General features: G+C 37.4%; 1 long non-coding RNA gene across 2 annotated transcripts; it reads left to right on the top strand.

Moving 5' to 3' along the window:
• The first annotated feature begins 533 nt into the window (after positions 1 to 533).
• On the top strand, positions 534 to 11,892 carry LOC121399980. 2 transcript variants are annotated; one of them, XR_005965397.1, is made up of 2 exons: positions 534 to 729; positions 11,252 to 11,892. It is a non-coding gene; the product is annotated as an uncharacterized LOC121399980 (long non-coding RNA). The 2 variants fall into 2 exon arrangements; XR_005965398.1 differs by lacking the exon at positions 534 to 729 and adding an exon at positions 8,162 to 8,314.
• Positions 11,893 to 17,872: the final 5,980 nt, after the last annotated feature.

Raw genomic sequence — 17,872 nt, 5'->3', positions numbered from 1 at the left:
TTATCCTTATCTACAATTGCTACGGCAGGAGCTGAAGTAGCAATAATACAGGTACCATAGCTATTCTCTGATAACCAAACATACGCCCAGGTACCACATTCAAAGTAGTAGGTAGATTTCTATGTAATTAATCCATAAATAGCTAATTCTATTTTAGAATAGGTTCCAACACTCCAATACTTTTCTTAAAGTTAGTATCTGTCAAATTAAGAGTTGTTTTATAAATACCATCTTCTGCTTAATGCTAAATTTATTAGCTTCATCTTTGGTTGCCTGTAAAAACACACTTAGATCAATCATTATTTTCCATGTGTCATTTAAACTTTTTTAATGCTTTAATAGTGCTATTTTCCAAGCCGTATATTTTATATAACATCATTTAGGCTTTCAATCCTTCCCAAAACTCTGAGGGTTATTTTTTATACAAGACATTATCTGCCCTGTAAAGTGTGTACCCCTGTCACATCCAATGTAGGTTGGTAAAGAATATCTACAGATTACTTCATTTAATGTTTCAAAGCAGTTGCTTTTGTTGTAGCCTTAGCAACTTGGCCATGCCTCAGGCCATCCTGAGGACATGTCAATACATGTCAATACTAGTACATATTCATATGTACCTACTTTAGGCAGTTGGCTGTAGTCTATTTGTAATCGCTGGAAGGTTATTCTGGTTTAGCAAAGTGCTGTCTCAGAGATTTGACTACCTGACCAGGATTATGACGTAAACAGGTAACACAAGAAAAAACATATTTTGCAACAAATGCTGGAAACCCAGGTGCTATTCAACTTTTCTGAACTGAAGCAGCCATTGCATTCTTACCTGAGTGCGCAAGTCCATGAGTTAGGTGTGCCATCATAGCATACACTGCTTTTGATAGACAGTATAATAAGCCATTTCTCCATAGACCCATGTCATCCTTGGAGGTTCCCAGCTTCGACCACTTTCCTTTTTCCATCTCAGGGGCCTAGTCCTGTATTGTAGCCAGGATATCCATGTCCAGGATGCAACTTACTGTCATTATAGGCAAGAGGGCAGCTGACTTGGCTCTCTCGTCAGCTTTTGCAATTCCTTGTAGCTTATGGAGTTTGAAGCTTTGTATGCGCTTGTACTTTAAAAAATGGCTACCTCAGTTGGAAGCTGTAATGCTAACAACAGCTGTTTTACTAAATTTGTATATGTATTCTTATTTGGTTTACCTGATGATGTCATAATATTTCTGGCCCTCCAAATCAGAAAATAGTTGAGACAAATACCAATACAGTACCTGCTATCAGAAAAGATGTTTGCCATTTGACCTTCAAATGATGTGATGAGTGCTTATAGCTCAGCTTCTTGAGCTGACATGTGTGGAGGTAGATTCTGCTGAACTAAAACATCAGACAAATGTTACAACACCATATAATATTTACCATCCTCAGTACAGTAGCGAGAACCATCAAAAAACAATTCACAATAAGGATTTAACAAATGTTCATCTTTTACATTATCAAACTCATTTACCTCACTTTGTCATGTATTTCAACAGATCATCCCCCCTTTTTCAGGTATTAGTGTGGCAGGGTTGAGGACATTACATCTTTTGATCATTAGATTTGATGGTGTTAGTAAAGCTGCTTCATACTTTGTTAGTCTTGCTGCCAAAAGATATTTACTTTGTACACAATTTAAGATTTTTATTATTGAATGAAGAATCAATATCTTCAATATCTTTAAGAAAGATAGGTTGAGTATGTGGGCATATGTATGGAGTGCAATCTACAAACCCAACGTCTAATTTGGAGTCAGCCCATACTGTGTGTGTAATTTCCTTAAAAGGATATCTGGTGTTTATTTTAGAAATTTGGTGTTTTCTGTCTGTGTTAATGAGACATGCTGCAGGGATGCCCGTCTCCCCCCCCCCCTTTTTCTCTAAGGGCGGGGTAGAGCTTGGCTGTAAGGCTGAGAACTGCCTGTATCAGCGCTACTGTTTTCAGCACTCAAAGATAAATTGTCTCTTCTCACTATTCACTATTTTCTAACTTAACCCTTCTGCTAGCAGCTTTTCTTGTTCTTTTCCTTGCTTTCTAGCTTCCTCTGATTCTAGTTCATTTTCCTGACCTTTTTGTATGTTACTTACCTGACCTTCTTCTACTGCACTTATGACGGGAAACATTCCCAGCATAGGGAGTTGATGGCTCTATGTATGCCATATGAGTTACAACCACTCAACTCTTGTAGGGCTAGAGCTTCTAATACATCACTTTAACTTTCCCATTTGATTCGATAGAGACTTTCTCATACACTTCATTAAGACTATGACCTAGACTGCTATTAAATACTAGGAAGTGAACGTTGAGGCGATATGCTAAAATGTCTGGGACATTAGACAAAAGGCGTTTTCTGCCTAAATACTGTTCAGGGCAACCTCCTGGTCTAACTTTGGCCAATCTCCAGCCCCCCTCAGTAATGCCAAACAGAAGAACACACACACAGTGAGGACAGGACATAACCTCTAATCCGATGGGATTTATGGGGTATTATGATGTACAGAGACAGAGTTGTATCAGCGTCCTATCAACGTCCGGATATCCTGTCTCTATCATCAAAACTCCCCTGTCATTCAAATCACTTGGAAAGAGAATATCACAAAACACAAACCGGGTAATAGATAGCTCTATACAGGTTCAATAAAGAGCTGCAGGCAAGAAAATACCTGTTTGCTCGCTGCCAGGAGTCGATTTAGACAACAGGTATGAACAATAATAGGTAGCAGGTTTGACACGAGTAAGAAACTAAAAAATAGGTCTTCCCGTGTCCCGGAAGTGATCAGTCTCCGTCCCATCCTCTATTGGTCGACCTGTGTCCTTTGTATCGGCTGATGAGCAGTCAGAACCTGCAGCCCCACTTTGGGCACCAAAATTGATAAGGACACAAACAGTCCTGAGGATATCTATTCCCGTCCTAATTCGATTATGGGTGTACACCAGAAGAACCACACTGACACAAGACGTTTAGTATAGAAAAAGCTTCTCCCCATTCTGCTATTTTATCTACCTATGGGTCTACATAAAATCCCCCTGTGAGGCTACACCTATACACAAATTGTTTACACATTTCACCAGGATTGGGTGGTGGCAATCTTTAGAACCTTTGCTTCCCATGATAGGAAAATTTCACAAAATTATAGTATAAATGAGTTGCAATAAATCAGGAGCTAGATAAAGCTGTCTTGAGATCAGAGGTCCCGACAAAACTTTTATCTGTTTCCGAGATAAGTCTTAATATTGCAACATATTTATTTGAGAAGTAAATATCATGCAAGAAAACCTGATAAGGGCGGGCTGTCTTGGGATCAGAGGTCCCGACAAAACCTGACACCTCAATCAAGCGGTAATCCTTAATATTGCAGAATATTTAGTATACAGTTGATTAAAACAACATTAAAACACTACAAAACGACATTACAACATAACATGCACAACATGCAAAGAACAGTATGGAAGCGCTGTAACCATTCAGGGTCCCCTGTCTCAAGTAGCAAAACTGAGTTTACCACAAACTCTTGAGCTTACCAAAAGACTCTTTTTGAGTCTACCAAAGATTCTTTTTGAGTCTACCAAAGACTCCTGTTATTTACCTAAAATTCCTATTAGGTCCCTCGTCAGGGATCCTCTTTTTCTAATAGTCACCAAAGCCATTAGTACCCCAACCCTATACTTAGAGATACAGCATTAAGCATATACAGGTGGCAAGGAAAAGATCGTCAGTAAGACAGATTTTTACCTACCCTCCGTGCCGCTTGATATAATCCACTTCTGATACCAGATTGTTGGGGTAACCGGCTACTGATGCCCACGGGTCCCTAAGACAGCGCGTCCGTACGTTCCTCGGATCCGGGAGCTTGTACAGAGAGACACTAGCAAGCAGTGAGACTCATAACAAGTTCAGTTTATTGGTAGTGTTACAACAGACTATATTGAGTACAAGGACAAAGAACACTTTGACCTATAAGAAGCATATGATCTATAGCATAGGAGCAAGACACATCTTGTGACAGGATACATTGCTTATCAATAAGTAATAACAGTTGCAGAGAAGAAACAACATGTAATGCTCAGAACAGCACATACATTGATTGTGTAGTATTTTGTAACATTATGTAACTTGTTGGTAATCCTTCAGGTAGACTTCAGTTTGTATACAGATATACATACACCCCTAATCTGTGATAGAGGAAAAATTTATTAAACCTCTAAAGGGAGGAAAAAGGAAAAAAGAGAAGAGGAGGGGGCAAGATAAATATATTAAAAAATCAAATAAAATGAACAAAATATTATTAAAAAAACGGGGAGAAAAAAAAAACAAAACAAAAATACTTGACACAACCCAGCCACTTGGAGACGTTAAGATAAGCAAAACTATTGGCCATTACTTTCTGCAACTTGTCAACTGTCTTTGGCTGTCAGCATACCAAAGGCTAACATGGCAACAAAGTTTAACAGCAAAACCTATGAGAAAGCCCACAAAAAGTTTCTGAAAAGTTTGGAATCAGATTGCTCCATTCTAAGGCATTCTCAAGAAATCCCTTCACAAATGTCAGACACAGGGGACACTTTAATAGCTAAAGAAGTGGCTAGACTAATAAATCCTGTCATAGAATCGACAATCAACACTGCAGTTGACAAATTATAGTTGGAAATAGGCAAAATCTCAAAGATCAAGGTCCAGATCCAGATTGCCTTTTTCATCTATAGTGATGGGCGAATTTGCGCCGTTTCGCTTCACCGAAAAATTTGCGGATTTCGCGAAACGGCGAAAAATTCGCGAAACGGCGCCGGCGTCTTGTTTTTGATGCCGGCGCCCGTTTTTGACGCCGGCGCCGTTTTTTCGACGCCGGCCGCCCGTTTTTGGCGCCGGCGCCCGTTTTTCGGAAAAAATTTTTTTTATGACGCCGGCGAATTTTCACGGGCGTTTCACGAATTTATTCGCTCAGCGCGAATCGCACAAATTCGCCGCGACTTCGCGCCTGGCGAATAAATTCGCCCATCACTATTCATCTATAAAAATTTCTCCACATCCTTCCAACGAAGATGATATGGTGTTTGAATCTTAATAGTCAAAGGGTGTTGCAAACTGGATGGAGATAATCTTAAATCCAAAAACTTCTCTTTTAAAAAGAGAGGTCTTAATGTCTTAATCTACAACATGTTTTGTAAAATGTGGTATTTAACCATAGGTTATTTTAAGTTTAATGTTACAGTTACTACAACAGTTACTATTTCACGCTCAGCGAGTGTTTTCTCTAAAACTACCCTCAAAGTTTCTGCATACATACTTATCTATAGGCAATAGTTAATCATATAACAAAATGATTCTAAATATTATTTTTTGGAGCATCAACGGATTGAACCACTATATATAAAGAAGAAAATCCTTCAATACCTTAAAATCTTAAATTATGATATAGCCCTCCTCCAAGAAACGCATCTTAACGAAGAAGACAACGATAAAATGTCTATAGACTGGGTTGGTTAAATAGCTTTTTCCCCAGCCATTAAAAAGAAAGGAGGAGTGGCTATTCTATTCCATCGTAAATCAAATGTCCAAATTTTGACAGTGCATAAAGATGAGTATGGCAGATTAGTGTATGCAGAGGTCCTGATTAATGACAGAAAATGGCACTTTTCTGTCTCTGTATATGCCCCAAACCATTCAAAAGAAAGTTTATTTTCTGATTTAAATCTTAGAATCTCATCTATCCCTCAGTCCAACCTAATTTTAGGAGGGGACTTTAATGAAACTCATATTCACTTTCTCGATAGAATGGATCCGAACCTAAAAACCCAAGGTATAAAATCTAAATGGATGAATGAATTGCTAAATGCATCCAACCTTACAGATATTTGGAGATTACTCCATCCAACGGAAAGGGAATTTTCTAATTTTTACCTTCAATATAATTTGGGTACCAGAATCGATTATATATTAATTTCCAATAACTCAATATGTAAAACTGTAAAAGCAGAAATAGGTGCCATTAATCACTCTGACCATGCCCCAATTATTATCTACAGTATCTCTAGTACCAAAAAAGATTTTGTTTCATTGTCTTTCCCGGTACTGATGGCAGATCAACCTGAATTTTCTAAAATGCTCTCTGAAAGATGGGACCTATTCCTTACTGAAAATTCCCTACATAAAGGCAACCTTCCCTTGATGTGGGAAACATGGAAGGCTATTATCAGAGGTGAAATCTCCTCCTACCATGAAGTAAATGATAACTTTTTCAAATTGAGTAAGCAACAAAAAGACTGCTAAAATACTTTCTTTCACCTGAAAATGTTAAAAAATTCAAGGAGAAAACCTCTTCACTAAAATCTTGACTAACTTTAAGAGACTCCTTCTTTTCCAGTTACTCAAAAGCTAAATTGAATAACTGTAGCACCAAAGTGAATAATGTCTTAGTTAATCTCTTTAAAAGCTGGAATAAGAATTCTAAACTGATAAAAGTGAAGAGAAACTGGGCTCCTTGACCAATAACCCATCAAAACTAGTCCTTATACTCCTCTCCAGATTACAACCTCGTTAATAGCACTAAATTCTTTGAAAAACTTCAGATGCCATTGATCTCACAAGAACAATTATCCAGTTTAAATAAACCTATACTAATTGACGAGGTCTCAGATGCAATTAAAATCTGAAGAAGAAAAAAGCAGGTGGGCTAGATGGTTTGCCCTCTTTCTTCTACAAATTATTGAACACTAAAATCTCTCCCTTTTTGACAGAGCTCTTCAATGACATTTTGTAATCCAGAAAGAAGCTTCCAACCAGTACACTGTCTAATCTGATAATCCTTCCTAAAAAGGGAAAAGATCCTTTACTGCCTACATCTTATAGGCCAATATCACTCCTAAACCAAGACATTAAATTGTTATCCAAGATTTTAGCAGACAGACTTTCTCTAATCCTACCATCAGTAATATCCGAATCCCAAAATGGCTTCCTAAGGAAGAGGTCTGGCATAATGAATATTAAAGCAATTCTCTCTGCTATTTCCTATATCAAAAATCACAAAATCCCATGCACTTTTAACAGTCTTGATGCTGAAAAGGCTTTTGATAATGTGGTCTGTGATCATCTTTTTGATTGCCTGGAACCCTTTGATATTACAGGCCCATTTTACAGCTTTATTAGTTATATATACTCTTCTCCTGAATTCCAGGTACTAATAGCCGGAATGAAATGCTCCATATTTAAAATTCATAAAGGAACAAGACAAGGATGCCCTTTGTCCCCATTACTTTTCAGTATCTCACTAGAGCCATTGATTAGAGCGTTAAATAATATGATTTCTTTTCAAGGTATCTAAATCAACAAAGTCCATTTGAAATCACTTGCTTTTACTGATGACCTGTTATTGATTACTCAAAATGCCAATGACTCACTGGGGGAAATCTTCAACTTACTCCAAGAGTTTGGATCTTTTTCAGAATATAAAATTAATGCCAATAAATCAGAACTTATGAACATTAATGTAAATTTTTTGGGATCCCACCTATTAAAATAAGACCTTAATTAAGTCTCATTTAACTTACCTAGGGCTCGTAATTCCTTCAGTATTTGGGGAAGCTCTATGCTCTGGATTTTACTTCTGCTATTAATAAGGTGCAATAAATAGGTATTTAACTTATCTAGGGCTCGCAATTCCTTCATTATTTGGGGAAGCTCTATGCTCTGAATTTTACTTCTGCTATTAATAAGGTGCAATAAATGGGTAAATTCTCCCTTGGATTTAAAAGGGAAGATAGCTTTCTTTAAGATGCTAATTTTCCCCAAACTAATCTACCATCTGGGGGACAAAGAAACCTAAAATTGCTCTTTCAAAATTACGATGTCCTAGCGAACAAGGAGGGTTGAAAGTTCCAGATTTTAGGGCCTTCAATCTAGCTTCAATCACTACATATCTTATTGAGTGGATATAAGGAGGTAAAAGGTTTACTAACCCGGAACTAAAAATATTTCATGAAAATAACCTTAACATCTTGGCAGTTGCTCACACAATGGAGGTGTCCATTACTTTTAAAACAAATCCCTTATTCAGAGACTTGCTGTCCACCTGGAAACTCTTGTTTTTGAGTCATGATCTAAATCACATGTTGACCCCCTTTTGCCCCTACAGCTCCTGTGGAAAATTTTTAAAATGGGCTATCCTTCCTTCCTTCCTTCCTAATAAGAAAAACAATCGACCTTTATTGATGAAAGATATGGTAGATCCTGCCACTGGAAACTTACTAAAAAGGCCCGAGTTTAGAAGACACAACAACCTAAAGCCAGGTGATCATTTTAAGTACATGTTTATTAAAAGTGGTTTAGTTGGAGCCCAAAATAATGAATCTTATGTTCTTCAGAAATATTAGCTCACTAGGTCAATGAATGATATTCTTGAAAATCCTGATTTAATAAATATAGATCTCATTTCCCAAAAATTTTGGTCTCCAGGAAACGGGCAACCCCATTCACTAAAGAAAGTGGCTGAAAATGGTCTGGTTACTTACAATCTGCAATTACTCCTTCCCATCTCTTGAATTCCATTAGTAAATATAACAAGCACTTAGGGGCACATTTACTAAGCTTGAGTTAAGGATTCGAAGTAAAAAAACTTTAAAAATAACTTTGACCAATTTAAACCTACTGAGCTCCAATGTAAGCCTATGGGGACCTTCCCCATAAGTTTTCTAAGCTTTTTCTGATCGAAGGAAAATCGTTCGATCGATGGATTAAAACGATATTTCCTTCCATCAATCAAAGTATTTGCGGTAAATCCTTCGACTTCGATATTCGAAGTCGAAGGATTTTACTTCCATGGTTGAATATCGAGGGTTAATTAAATGTGCCCCTTATTTAATGTCCAAAAACTGGAGAGTACAACATTTTAAATTGGTTCACGTGGACTATGGGAAACCATATAAAAAGTGTTTAGGTGTGGGTTCTCAGACCTTCTGTCGGAAACATACCCAACTAGATGTGGACCTATTTCACTACTTATGGTGTTGTCCAAAAGTGTGCAAGGTATGGTCATCCTTGGAAAAGCTTTTTATTCTAAAACTAAAGCTTAACATTAAACGTAACCCTTAATTTGCAACTCTGCATTTGGATTCCCCAGGACCTGGACTGAAGGGGCAATCCAAATCCCAGACAGACCCATTGTTAAATCTACTTTTGATGTATACAGCTGCTACTAAGAAACTTCTGTTTTTAAATTTTCTGCCCGAGTCCATTCCTTCACTTGCAGACATTCTATATCTCCTAAACCAACACTGCTGGCAAGAAGCAATACAGATTAAATCAGCAGAATCACATCTAATATACTGAAACTTGGTCATTATTCTGGGATCAAATTGACTCTAGCTTAAAAACACACACTTTGGGCTTGTTACATTTATAAGCTAATCTTTGAAGGTTCAGTGGATGTTTATATATTTTCTTTACAGACCTTGCTTTATGCTGGTACAATTTTAAAATCTAGTAACATTCGCTGAGCGCTGTTTGGTGGTTTGTTAGTTTGGTTGTTTAGTTACATGATTAGATTTTAATTTACTTTTTTTAATCTGTTGAACAAAATAGATGGCTTCACCAATCTTATTTACTCTTCGTTTTCCTATTAGGCATTTTTGCTACAAGTTGTATTGGTGTGCCTCATTGTTCTGCTTTGATCTTTTGTTAAAATTCCTGCTTGTTTAACTTGGTAAACAATAAAAACATTTTCAATACTAAAAGGTGTTAAGGTGGCCATAGATGCAAAGTTCCTATCTTATGAATCGAGGATTCGTATAATTTTCGGATTGTGTGTGGGGTGTGCCAACATTTTTGTCCGGCGGAGATCGGTCGTTTGGTCGATCGGACAGGTTTGATTTTGACCCGACCGATCCCGCCGGAGCCCATTGCACATCGTAATACGGCCGAACGTTCAGATTACCCCCGATATAGCCATGCTCGTTAATGGCATATCGGTGAAAGATCTTTGCGTCTATGGCCACCTTTACAGTTGATTGGAGTCCAAGGATAGTAATAGGGCAAACAGAATGTGATTAGATTTACCTGATGGTAGTTATCAGATTGATGTTTATAGTTGTAAAAATATAAACACTTTTGTAGTTCTATAGCTAAAACTCTTCTTGTGAAACTACCTCCAGTTATTATAATAATCCAGTGTGACCAGCTGGAGAATTTGGAAGCTGGAGAAAATATACCTCATTATTAATAAGTAGCAGTAGTAGTATATATGTTATTTTCAAGAATAAGAAAAAACAGGAGAATGGTTAAAATAATAACATTGAGTGTATACAGTGTATATCACATATCTTATTATCTACAAGCTGCTGGTCTAATAGAGAGGATGAATGTTTAACTGAAAGAATAATTACAGAAACAAGGTCAAGGGACTTATAAAAACCAGAAAGATAATTTACAGGGTTCTTTGCAAATATTAAATAACAGACCAATTGGATGAGACTCCTTTAAATTGTATGTTAACTTGTAACGTATTTGCAAATAAAGCCATTACAAGTTCACGCTATTTTAATTTATTGGGAAAGTGTTGGCACCTTACAGAGCAAGTACAGTACAATGTGACAAATATAAGTACAAGAAATGGAAATGGAAAAATTGTGTAGCTTTTGTGTAGCTTTTTAAAAGGAAGAAATATTCAGTATCAATTGTACAGTTTGTAACTGTAAATATCTAAATACTGGTGTGCTATTTCCATTCTGTGTGCTGTGTGTATTTGTTTTGTGCGACATCCTGATGCAGTGTCAAGTTTGTAGCAGGAATAGGAATTCTGATTCCTCCAGAACATTCTGGGACATTCAGGACTAGCTTTCAAAGGTATTCAAGTATTGGGAGTAGTTATTGATGCAGATTATCAAGGAGATATCAAAGTAATTCTATTAAATTGAGGTGATAATGATCTTATTATACAGGCAAAAGACCGTATTGCTCAAATATTCATTATGCCAGTCTAAGGGCCAACAACTAAGGGAAATCCCTCAACAGTGTTAACTGTACTAGGTGATAAAGGTTTTGAAGCAACAGGGATTGAAAGTGGTGCAAAGATTTGTATACAGCATCCAAACAAATAACTAGAACCTGCTAAAATAATTGCAGCAGGAAAGTACAATGTGTGCTTGTAATGAGACTAAGACAGGAAAAATGGGATTATGTCCCAATAGAGAAATGTTATTTGCTAGAATAATGTAATTTGTTTCTTTATAGATCAACCCCCACATGATTTGACTTCTGATGATGTTGTTAGCAGGTGTGATGATAATGGACTCCTTTTGGATGCATCCACCACTGGAATACTTGTTAACACCACACTAGGATCGGAAGTGCAGGCATGGAAGAGCAGTAAAATTAATAGAACACAAGGCAGTTTTACTTCGTTTTTGTAAATAAACAATATATGCATACCAACTTTACCATCATTAGGAGTCAGGTGTGGAGACCAGTCCGAAGAGGATACCCTCCGTATTATGTATTAAAAGCTGATAATGGAACTATCTTACTGCAGAATCAAACAGAAATTAAATTTTGTCATTTACCATTGGGTTTAGTTCATCAAAGAGCCGAAGATAGTTATGATGCATATCTTAATAATACTAATGATATTTACTCAGTGACTATGATTTTAACATGTAATTTAACAGTATTTTTCTGTCATAAAAATACTGAAATTAGTGGGCTGAATATATAATATTTTTTAGTAATAGGCCAAATATTACTAGTAAAAATAATTTAGTGAGAATTCCTTCCACATTTCAAAAATTAGGAACTCAATCTAAACAAATAGTGATTAATTTTTCAGTTAAATTTCCTAGTACAAATAAAAATTTTAAGGTCAGGAAAAAAAAAAAGAGAACATGATGTGATACTGTATCAGGAGGTTTGGGTACTGGTACCGGAATATTTAGTTCCATATATTTACAAGTTATGAAGAATAAATTAGATTCAATTGAAAAAGATAAGAATGATACAGTACATGGTCAAGCAAAATATTTATATTAGACTATTAATAAGAAATATTGGATGCAATGTGAAGCTTCCAAACTTAGATGTGATGACAATTCATGCCAAGATATATTTGTGTTATACAATGTTACCTATAGCGAACGATTGTTTCAATTTGTTATGTTACTTTTAGTATTAGGTGTTCCTACTTTGCAGCAATATTGGTTTCTAAAGATTCATGGTGAATATATCAATGAAACAAATCATACTCATGTTTTACCAACTTTTAGTGATACATATAATGGGAAAGTATGTAGGTTAACTTTCAAGGTATATGAACCATGTTTGTTACAAAATACTTTAAATGTATATAAATGGACGATTATGCCATTCACATATAAAATGTTTATAGAAACCGCCCCCATTATGTTTTGTGACTAATCAATCTGTAACTTCATACATACAGTTACCTTTTAGTGGATGTATAACAAATATTACTCATTGTAAATGGTATAATGATACATACATATTATATGATGATGAATATTAAAAGATTAGTCAGTTATGGAATTAAAAGATAATAGTTAACATGTTATATAAACTAGATGGTCTCCTTCAGCAGAAAAAAATTGGTTAATGCATATGCATAATTTTTTTGTTGTAAAATTGTTGTTTTGCCTCTCGTTCGCGAACAACCGAGGGTCATTATGTGATCATATTGAATGCATTTGATCAAGGGTCGATCTGGCTTTGAGAGTTTGTTGTACCTGGCCCAGGGTCCCCCAGCTGATGTTCCTCTCAAAAGTCTGAGAAGAGGCACACTGGCACACAAGATGTGAATGCAGGTGAAAACCTTGCAAAATTTTATTACCGCAAGTGCAACGTTTCGGGGCAAGCCCCTTTGTCATGCTTGTCACTTCTGGTAATAAAATTTTGCAAGGTTTTCACCTGCATTCACATCTTGTGTGCCAGTGTGCCTTTTCTCAGTATCTTCACTGAGCACCAAGTGAATTTGGATTTATCTACACAGACAGGTGTGTGAGAGCAATTACCAATTTCCTCTCAAAAGTCTGCCAAGGGAAGCTTGGCTAGATGTTGCGTTCAATCAGTGATGTATTAATTTTCTTACAATAAATTATTCTTATTTAATATTAATCAGTGTGTGTTTGATTTCTATCCCTGTGCGTGATAAGTCTGCCAAGGCCCGGCATAGTCTAATTTTGCCACTGGATAATAGCATATACATACCACAAGTGTCAGGGGCACTGATGCCATGAGGTGAGTTAAGAATTTCATCTCAGACACTTAGTAAGTAACTAGGGGCAGAAAAAGATGCTCCTTGTAACTTTTAAAGTTGTAATTCCAATACATGCTCTACATAAATTGGATCTACATTGAACACTCTGAGCGTTGGTACCAATTGCAGCATACAATGAAGTGTCTAAGGTAAAGTGCTGAGTACTGTATGTTACACAGGTACCATAGGATGTCTCAGGCATGTATAGATCAATTACAGTATATGGGTCCAATGTGACTTACCAATGGACATTATAATTACTCTTGTGGTACTTTTTTGTCAATTGTTTATACTTTTGCACAATGAAACTGTTACTTGGTTTTTTATTCATACTTTGTTGCAACCTTGATTGTAAAAACATATTTTTGGACACATTGTCACCAGTCACTTGAATCCACATCTACAAGACATCGTTTTGGAACAGCGGAGAGACTGTAAAGGGATCGGCAAGGAGGAAAAACTTAAAGGACTGACTATTCCACAAAAACCTTTTTTTCTTTATGCCTAATAAAACCACATCCATTAACTTGAGACGCCTATATACACACATTCAACTAGCCAGTCAGCATCAATCTAAGGGGGCAGTTGCCTTGCTGGATATAACAAAGGCCTTTGACTCAGTCAGTTGGCCATACCTGGTTTGGTCCAAACTTTATTACATGGATCAAATTGCTATACAAGAAACCCACCGTCCAAATTTGGGTCAACAACACCCTCTCAGCGGTATTTGACTTAGGGAGAGGAACCAGACAAGCATGCCCCCTATCACCCCTCTTATTTGCTCTGGCCATTGAACCACTGTCAACGTGTCTGAGACAAACTTCTCGGGTTAAAGGTATCTCAAAAGGTAACGTAGAAGAAAAAGTGACCTTTTATGCAGATGATGTGTTACTTTTCCTAGCAGATGCTGGTCCCTCTTTACAGGCTTCACTAGAGATTCTTGAGAAGTTTGGGGGGGTTTGTTGATAAACAAAAGTAAATCAATTTTATTTCCCCTGGGGAACCTGGAGGATATGGTAGACGCACTTGCAAAGGTAACTAGATTCCGCTTCCTGGGTATCATTGTTTGTAACTGAAAATGCTGAGCCCATCCTAACAAGGTTCAAAACTGCAACTCCATACTGGATTCAACTTTAAAAACTTTTAAAAAAAACAAAAAAAAAAACAGCGCAGCTATGTTTCTCTGAACTGTGGCCCATGAAATTCTCCTATCCTTTAATGATACCGTATATGACAACGAAGCTAACAACCAACTTTGATAATGATGTAACCCTTTATCTTTGTCAGTTTTACCAATCCAGTCTGACCACACTCTGCTGTAAGCTTTTAAAGTGTTCTTAGACTACGAGTCAGTCATGAGCCCAACTAGTTGAATGTGTGTATATAGGCGTCTCAAGTTAATGGATGTGGTTTTATTAGGCATAAAGAAAAAAAGGTTTTTGTGGAATAGTCAGTCCTTTAAGTTTTTCCTCCTTGCCAATCCCTTTACAGTCTCTCCGCTGTTCCAAAACGATTCCAATACACAATATATGAGACCAGCGCCTATGGCAACAGAAGTTAGAAACTAATATAGTGCAGTATATTTAATAAATGAGATGTCACCCGGTGTTCATTAACAATTATCTTATGGGTGTCTATTCTCTGCTGTTTCCCTTTTCAGCAGATTTTTTAGTTACTATTAACAGTTATTAGTAGTGAAATTTCTAGGTTTAAGTTCCCAAAACCGCAGTGAGCATCCACCAACGGCTGAATTTTCTACTCACAAACCAAAAGAGAATCTGATAGCGTATACAATAAGGGCTCCCCTTCCGGTTTCAGCTACACACGTGTCCCCTGACTCCAAGACAAGGAGAGAAGTAGAAAACAAAGGATAGTGTAATCCTGTTTTATTTAAAATAATAGTTTAAAATCAAATGCACTCACGTTTTCACTATAAAAACAATAGCATGTAGTCCATATAGGGCGCTGTATTTTCCCTGGAGTAGCGCTGCCGGCTTTCTCCGCTGTTCACTCCGTGTTAATTTCTGCAACCCTTGGAAGAAATGTCCTTCTCACCTAACGCGTTTCACCGATCGTGTCGGCTTCATCAGAGGCATAAAAAATAAGTTATCCGAGTAGAAAATTCAGCCATTGGTGGATGCTCACTGCGGTTTTGGGAACTTAAACCTAGAAATTTCACTACTAATAACTGTTAATAGTAACTAAAAAATCTGCTGAAAAGGGAAACAGCGGAGAATAGACACCCATAAGATAATTGTTAATGAACACCGGGTGACATCTCATTTATTAAATATACTGCACTATATTAGTTTCTAACTTCTGTTGCCAGAGGCGCTGGTCTCATATATTGTTTATTAGGCATAAAGCCGGTCTGATCCGGATGAATTAGGGATGTAATTAATTAGCCTATTCACCAATATTTTAGCAAGTATCTTGAACTCAGTATTGATCAGCAAAATAGGTCTATAGAATGGGTCCTTCCCTTACTTTGATATCAGCGTAATTATCACATTGTAACAGGAGGAGGGGAGTTCTCCCTTCCGGAATGCGTAGGTGAATGTGTTTAGCAGTTTGAAAGATATTTCATTGGCCAGCAGTTTATACCAGCTGGTAGGCCGTCTGGGCCCAGTGTAACATAGTAAGTTAGGTTGAAAAAAAGACACACGTCCATCAAATTCAACCTTTTAATTTTTTTTACCCTGCTTAACTGGCAGTTGATCCAGAGGAAGGCAAAAAACCCCATCTGAAACCTGTCCAATTTGTCACAGAGGGGGGAAAATTCCTTCCTGACTCCAAAATCAGACTAGTCCCTGGATCAACTTGTACTATGAGCTATCTTCCATAACCTTGTATTCCCTCACTTGCTAAAAAGCCATCCAACCCCTTCTTAAAGCCATCTAATGTATTAGCTAGTGCAACAGGTTCAGGGAGAGAATTCCACATCTTCACAGCTCTCATTGTAAAAAAAAAAAACCCTTTTGAATATTTAGGCAGAACCTCTTTTCTTCTTATTGGAATGGTTGACCTTGTGTCAGCTGGAAAGACCTACTGGGGCTGGGGCCTTACCAATGCTCTATACAGTAGAAGAATGACCCCCTCCTCCTGTGAATATATGCCCCTTTTAATAAAGCTCAAGACTTTATTTGCCCTTTGATTCTGCCGACTGGCATTGCTTGCTACAGCCACGTTTATCATCTACAAGGACTCCAAGGTCCTTTTCCATAATGGATTTGCCTAGTGCAGTCCCATAAAGGGTATAAGTGGCTTGGAAATTTTTACATCCCAGGTGCATGACTTTACATTTATCAACATCTCATTTGCCACGTAGCTGCCCAGATTGCCAGTTTGTCAAGATCCTGTTGCAATGATGCCACATCCTGGATGGAATTAATTGGACTGGATAGTTTTGTGTCATCTGCAAACACTGATACACTCATTAATGAACAAGTTAAATAAAAGTGGACCCAATACCGGGCCCGAGGGACCCCCCAAAAACCTTACTCCAAGTAGAGAATGTCCCATTAATAGGGATGTCGCGGACTGTTCACCCGCGAACTAATTCGCGTGAACATCGACTGTTCGCGTCCGCCGAATGTTCGCGAACGTCGCGCGATGTTCGCCAATTTGGGTTCGCCTTAGCTGGCGCTTATTTTTGACCTCTCACCCCAGACCAGCAGATACATGGCAGCCAATCAGGAAGCTCTCCCTCCTGGACCACCCCCACACCCCCTGGACCACTCCCCTTCCATATATAAACTGAAGCCCTGCAGCGTTTTTTCATTCTGCCTGTGTGTGCTTGGAAGAGCTAGTGTAGGGAGAGAGCTGTTGAGTGATTTGAGGGACTATATTGAGTACAAGGACAAAGAACACTTTGACCTATAAGAAGCATATGATCTATAGCATAGGAGCAAGACACATCTTGTGACAGGATACATTGCTTATCAATAAGTAATAACAGTTGCAGAGAAGAAACAACATGTAATGCTCAGAACAGCACATACATTGATTGTGTAGTATTTTGTAACATTATGTAACTTGTTGGTAATCCTTCAGGTAGACTTCAGTTTGTATACAGATATACATACACCCCTAATCTGTGATAGAGGAAAAATTTATTAAACCTCTAAAGGGAGGAAAAAGGAAAAAAGAGAAGAGGAGGGGGCAAGATAAATATATTAAAAAATCAAATAAAATGAACAAAATATTATTAAAAAAACGGGGAGAAAAAAAAACAAAACAAAAATACTTGACACAACCCAGCCACTTGGAGACGTTAAGATAAGCAAAACTATTGGCCATTACTTTCTGCAACTTGTCAACTGTCTTTGGCTGTCAGCATACCAAAGGCTAACATGGCAACAAAGTTTAACAGCAAAACCTATGAGAAAGCCCACAAAAAGTTTCTGAAAAGTTTGGAATCAGATTGCTCCATTCTAAGGCATTCTCAAGAAATCCCTTCACAAATGTCAGACACAGGGGACACTTTAATAGCTAAAGAAGTGGCTAGACTAATAAATCCTGTCATAGAATCGACAATCAACACTGCAGTTGACAAATTATAGTTGGAAATAGGCAAAATCTCAAAGATC

The sequence above is a fragment of the Xenopus laevis genome, chromosome 2L (genome assembly GCF_017654675.1).
Source record: "Xenopus laevis strain J_2021 chromosome 2L, Xenopus_laevis_v10.1, whole genome shotgun sequence".
NCBI classification, from domain to species: Eukaryota; Metazoa; Chordata; class Amphibia; order Anura; family Pipidae; genus Xenopus; species Xenopus laevis.
Note: the sequence above shows the minus strand (reverse complement) of the source record. Positions and strands in the feature narration are given on the sequence as shown.